The sequence below is a fragment of the Arachis hypogaea genome, chromosome 20 (assembly GCF_003086295.3).
Source record: "Arachis hypogaea cultivar Tifrunner chromosome 20, arahy.Tifrunner.gnm2.J5K5, whole genome shotgun sequence".
NCBI classification, from domain to species: Eukaryota; Viridiplantae; Streptophyta; class Magnoliopsida; order Fabales; family Fabaceae; genus Arachis; species Arachis hypogaea.
This window is the reverse complement of record NC_092055.1, coordinates 130181117-130188081: the sequence shown is the minus strand read 5'-3', so window position 1 is coordinate 130188081 and position 6965 is coordinate 130181117.

Here is a 6965-nt window from a genome sequence, read left to right as displayed (position 1 = left end):
AATAAATAATTATATTAATTCAAAATGGAATATTATTATATTCTTTGCTAGCACCAAGAATATAATAATAGTATGATAATTGAGAATATTAAATGAGATTTGAGAATAATTAGTTATTCTATTTCTAAATTTGGATGAGATCCTAACTGATTTTGTTTCAAATTGAGTTATGATATGATTCATAAATTTGAAGGACTCGGATTTAGAATTTCAAGATATGATTTAAATTTGAATTGGGATTCAAATTTAAAATCAGTAGCAAATCTCATACTATATATATATATACCAAGAGTAAAGGAATCAAAGACGAGAATAACAAGAGTTTTATTCCTTTACCTCTACACACATAAGTGTATGTGAGCCTAATTCTTGGAGAAAAATTTTATGGTGTGCAAAAAAGTTGCAAAGAGGTTCTCAATTTAGATCAGATATCCATTGGTCAAAGAGTTGACAGCAAAGGTTTGTCTCGGTGTGGATACGCGTAGCGCCTTCGTACCATCGAAGGAGAAAAAGATTTTTACTAACGTACTCAGGTATTTAGATCTGATCTACTATATATTTATTATTGGAATAAAATTTAAGCACAAAATAGATCTTTAGGATTACTTTCTTTTCTTCCGCTGCGTGTTATAAACACATGGTAATCCTTCAAACAAAATACAACGATGATGGTTGTTTTAAAAGCTTTTTCACAAATGCCAAATAAGTGTCACATAAATAATTTCTATTACGTTTCAGGGAGTATTTTGCAGGGAATATTTTGTATGGGAGGACCCATCCGTCATGCGTTTTGAATAGTGAGGAATAATTTTGTATTTTTTAATTCTAAGAGACGAAATTGTCCACGAAATAAAAGCTCAGGAACTTATTTATCCTTTTTCCTTATATTTATTTCTGGATAACTTTTTTCAAGCAGTAAATTAAATAAAATTAAAACAGCAAGTACTATTCTTCACTAAATTCTGTCACAATTAGAACCACACAAAGTAATATAATGTCTCAACTAGGCTTCTTCGGCAATGATCTTGTACAGCTCCCAAGTGATAAGAAAAACAAAAAGGAAGAAAGTAACTCTAAATATTCTAATATAAAATGCACTCAAGGCTATTTAACTAGAGTATTTTAATGAATAGTAGAGATGGTTACAAATCGGTGGAAAACTTTCAAACTTTTACTATTTTGAAATTGCATCTCTTAAAAGATATTTAAATTTTAAAGTAGTCTCTTAACTTGTAATCGAGTTTTGATTTCGTCTGTAAACTTAAAACTGTCCCAAATTTATTCTTAAACTTAACAACAGTCATTCCTAAAATATTTTCCAGCGATAGATTAATGACATAATTGGACAAAAGCCACACGAACTTGTAAACGTCATCACTTTCTTTTTAGCGCCTAAATACAACTGAAGGTTTTAGATCTATGCAAAAACTCGTAATACGCCTCCTCTCATCCTCTCCCAATGATGACAGCTCCACCACCACCAACTCCAAGCCCAACCTTAACTCTCCTCACTTCATCAACACCCTCTGATATGCCCAATGCATCCTTTGCAACCGTCTTACCCCCTCTGTTGCCCCTGACACCCTCTGTTGCCCCTGACACTGCTGCCATTGCTGACTCTGTCAAGTGCCGCCTCGCCTACCATGGAAGCTCTTCTCTTGCTCTCTCCTTTGCCAAGTTCTCCAAGACCGGCTTGGTAGTGTCAACAACAAGTGGACGGTAATCTACCTTATCAAGATCATCTTCAAGGATTACAAAGGTGCAAAATTTTAGAATTGTCCTTCTAACCTCTTGTCCAATTTGTCCCTCTAAGACAACGCCAATTTCGGCAAGGGTAAAAGCATTTGGGGGATAATAACAAAAAAGATTGGGTTAAAGAGGTTCTATTAGTTTCAAAGGATTCCGAGAATAAGCGCAAGCTTGCGTTTAAACATTTTGTCAATTTGGTTAGGGAAGAGAATGAGGTTTTCAAAGAGGTTTTGGTTAGGGATGTATTGTATGCTTGCCAAGGGGTTAATGGGAAGTATGTTAAATGTAACACCCTCACTATCAGAATGTCACGCTTCCGACTATGCTACTCTAATAGTTAAGGTATTACGACAACTTCTATACTTATTAACAATAAAATATGAGCCTTTAACTCGAATACCAGATTGTTATTTCTTTGAGAAATTGAAAATTCTTTTTTTTTATAAGTCTTTAGCTATATTGTTTTTGTTTGTATATGTATTCATCGTAATTTTTCTTCGCGTTTGTAAGGCCCGTGAAATTAATAAATAAGTATCCAATAAATAAATTATTATTCAAAAAAATTAGAAAATTAAATTTTATAGTTAAATGTGGTAAAAATAATTAAAACATGAATTTTGACACTAATTTTAAAAAATTTAGCCAAAGATTAGGCTAAACGAACTAAACAGATTGAACCGGACCCATGGCCTAACGTATAAAAGAGGAAACTCAACCCATCTTCCTCATTTCTTAATGAGAGGCACGCTGAAAGCTGAAGAGAGGGAGGAGAATGCAAGTTATAACACCAAACCCTTGCCAAAGATTCAATTCCATGTAACTTTCAATCCGGAGTTCCGATTGACGAGCCGTCAGCGGTCACGCGTTCGTCTCGGAATTATCTACAATATCCACCCAACAATTTGGTAAAAAAATTCTGATTTCATGCCTAGTCTTCCCCTTTTCAGTTCGTGATTTAGGTTTTAGAAATTGAGAAATTTTATGATTTTGATGATTTAAGGGTACTCTAACAGTGAATAATTGTTGGGTTTCACCCTAATTTCGAGTGGATAAGATAAAAAACCACTTAACCCTCTATGAATAATTAATTAGAAAACTCTATGTTAATTATAGTGAATTTGGATTGTATTAGATTGAATTGGGTGTTTTGGAGTTAAATTAGTGGATATTGGAAGCTTGAAATTGAATCCTGGGAGTTGAAAATTCAGTTGGTGAGGAGTTGGAGCTTTGGAGCTTGAAAAACGGTGGATGATTGAGGCGTTTCAATCTTAGGGAGGAATCGGCCAAGATATGGTTTCGGTTTCTTGTAACTAAAATATAATGTGTCGTGAAAACTTAGACTAGTTGATCGTAGGTTAGGTTGAACCAAGATGACTTGTTAAAGTTTAGTGAATTGGTAAAACTGTGGAGTTGAACATGTGAATTTGTTGCTGAATTATTGAGCAATGATAAGGTTTGAGTTTGATTGTAAATGATGATGATGTTATATTGATGATTTATAGGTATTGTTGCTTTGGTTATGATTGTGTGGGTTAGAGTTGATGAAATTGAGTGTTGAAGTATTGTGGAATGAAAGAAATGATTATGAAATTGTTTTAAGTGTATTTAATGTTGTTTTGAGTTGTGAAACTTGGTTTGAAACTGAGAATTTAAAAAATAAAGGTTTTGAACTCTTTTGGGAAAAGCAAATTTTTAATGAACTTCAGCTGTTCATAACTTGAGCCTCGGATATTGAATTTGAGTGAATTTTGATTCAAATTAAAGATAATTTTAAAAGCTTTAAGATTGTATAAACTTTATGAAAAACAGAATTTCATAGAGAAGGTTATAGATGTCGAAAGTTATGTGTAAAACCTGAATTTTCGAAGTTGTAGGAAAAATCAGAAACTATATTTAAGGTCTATTAGTTAGGTTTTGGTTACGAAGTAAGGATTAGTGAGTGAAAGAAGATAGAATTGGTGTCGAAGGAGTTGAGAAAAGGGATGCTTGATTTGATGAGGATGATGAGAGTAATGAGAATTTGTAATTTAAAGAGATATATGTAACTGGGTAGTAGGCAGTGACATTGTCCACTTGCTTCGGGTTGGAGATAGGGAAGAAGAATTATGAAAAATAAATTTGATTATGGAGTTTTGAATGAATGTATGTTTGTGATACTTTGGTAGTAGCAAGGATGGTGGTTTGTCCCGCTTGCTCTAGGTTAATGTTTGAGATTTGATAACGATGATGCTTGATTTAAACTAAATGAATGTATGTTTGAGACCCTGGGCAGTAGCAAGGATGATAGTTCGTCCTGCTTGCTCCAAGTCAGTGATTGTGACGCCTGGGTAGTAGCAGCAGTAATGGTTATTCCACTTGCTCCAGGTTGAGCTTTTAAACACCCGCCTGGGTAGTAGCCACAGTAGTGGTTATTTCACTGGCTCTGGGTTGAGCGGGTAGTAGCAAGGGGGTTGTATCTCAAACCCACTTGCTCCGCAATGGGTGTTTCAGTCCATGATTAGCTATCAGGACGTGTCGGGTTGGCTATATAACCGACAGATGATATCATCAGTCATAGGATAGGCATTTATCATTTGCATTTGTTTGTTTTGCTTGAGTTTGCATTTCTTGGGATTGCCTAATTAATAATCTATGCTTACCTACTATATTTGTTACCTGTTATATCGATATCCTACTTGTGTTTGTCATTATCTGTTTGCTTATCTGTGTGCTTCCACCGGAATTAGGGATTTTGGAGGAAAGTAGACGACGGAGGGTTTTAGTTAGAGTTTAGTTCAGATTTAAAACCTTAGATGATCTACCCTACTTATGGTTTACAATTTATTACCTTTAAGTTTTATAATCTGAGTGTTAGAGTTCTAGGATTGCCTTCGACTTTTCCGTGACCTTATATGTTAGTTATGTGGGCACTATTACCATGCTGAGAACCTCCGGTTCTCATACCATATATATGTTGTTATTTTCAGATGCAGGTCGAGAGGCACCTCGATAAGTTTCTGGAGTTCATTCTGCAAGCGAAGTGTTATATTTGGGACTCTGTGTTTCGAGCTTATGTTTAGTATTCTGTACTTAGATTCTCCTTTGTATGTTTAACTTTACTTTGTCCCTCTTAGAGGTTGATGTGGAGAAACAAGTTATTGTTTTGTCTATTTTGGGTTAATGTAAATATTCTCCGGCCAACCTTGGTTTTGCAGGTTGAGCCTAGAACTTGAATATTTTGTATCTTTTGACACTCTTTTTATTATTCATATATATATATATATATATATATATATATATATTACGTTTCTTCGTATGCAAGTTTTCCGATTATGTAAGCAATGCGCCCTATGTTTTAAACTTTCCTTCAAAAGCTTCTCGTTATAAAATTCTTTTCAACTATTATTATATATATTTTTAATTTTAGAGGTCGTAATACCTTGTCACCCCAGTTTTATGATTTAAGCATAAGATTCTGTGTGATAAGGTATTACAGCCTTTGTTATTATAATTTTGTAAGAGGGATAGGGGCTGTATGATATGTATGTATCTAACATTTGTAAGTTACTTGTTTAAGAAGTTTTGTGTATATGTATATGCATATTTATTATCAAATAAAAAGAATTTTCGATTTCTCAAAAAAATAGCGATCCGATATTCGAGTTAAAGGCTCATGTTTTATTGTTAATAAGTATAGAAGTCGTCGTAATACGTTAACTATCAGAGTAGCACAGCCAGAAGCGTAACATTTTAATAGTGAATGTGTTACATTAAATTCGATGGTGGTAGTGATACAGGTGGATATGTGTTATCAGATTCGATTAGGATACCTAAAACTACTAGGATTATGGTACAAAAGCTTTGTGAATTGGGGAGGAAGAAAAGACTTAATGAGAGACAGAGGCACAATAACACTAACACATTAAACCTCTCTCAATACTCAAAACGACGTCGTTTTAGTTGTATTTAGAGACCAGGAAAAAAAACAACGATGTTTACAAGTTCAGCGTGGTCTCCATCCAACCACGTCATTAATCTGTCGCTGGAAAATACCTCAGGGACGACCGCGGTTAAGTTTAAGAACAGATTTAAGGCAATTTTAAGTTTGGAGACAATTTCGAGGCTCAATTGCAAGTTGAAGGACCAATTTGAGATTTAACTCCTAAAAAAATTTGCACAAACTCAAAATAAAATATCAATACGTTGTTAGTTGTTACCCCTTTTTTAATTTGCTGTTAATTATTACCCTTGTAGTCTTGTACTTATGGTAACATGAGTTAAACTCCAAAATGGTCTCTGAGATTGGCGTCGTACACTAAAATCGTCCCTGAAATTCCAATTGCATCAATGACATCCCTGAGATTGACAAAAGTGCACCACGTTAGTCCCTGTCCATTTTCCATTAACGACGTAATGACATGGCTTGATGATGTGGGCTGTTAGTGACACGTGTCACTCCATGGTTCAGTCACGTGTAATGGTATGATGATGTGGTGACCAGTGACACGTGGCATAATGATGTGGATGGTTGTGCTATATGTCACAATGCTATTTGGCCACGTGTCCGTTTGTGCCATGTGTGGCAACAGTATTTATCCACGTGTCGTCCATTATGTCATCATTGTATTTATCTACCAAATTAGTCCCTCACTTTGCATTAAATGACTCATTTTAATCCCTAAAATTGAATGTCATGCACCAAACTAGTCCCTTTACCAGTTTTTTCTCATTTTTTTTTTCTATAAATTCAAAATTCTCAATATCTTTGAATGCGTTAATTTCAATTCTATTTTTTCATATGTTATTCAAATACAAGTGCTTTTATAAAAATTTTTTCTCTTGCGGATACCCTTAACTGTCGTCTTGGAGTTGTCGTGAAGGCATTTTAAGAACCCTCACTACCATCTCCGACCTCTTTCATCTAGACTGAAGAGGTCGGAGATGATAGTGATGGTGCTTGAAGTGCCTTCAGTAATGCTAACCCTAATCCAAACCCTAACGCTGAACCTAATCCTAAACCATAACCCTAACCATAACCCTAACCCTAACCCTAACCCATTTACACACAACGGAAACGTGTATTTCATAAGTACAGAAAAAGTGTTTATTTTAAGGGTAAAGTACTAAATTGGTCTCCAACGTTTGGGCGTAATCCTGCTTTAATCCTTAAAGTTTAAAGTGTCCTATTTGAATCCAAAAAAGTTTCATTTAGCTTCAATGTAGTCCCACGGTGAGGT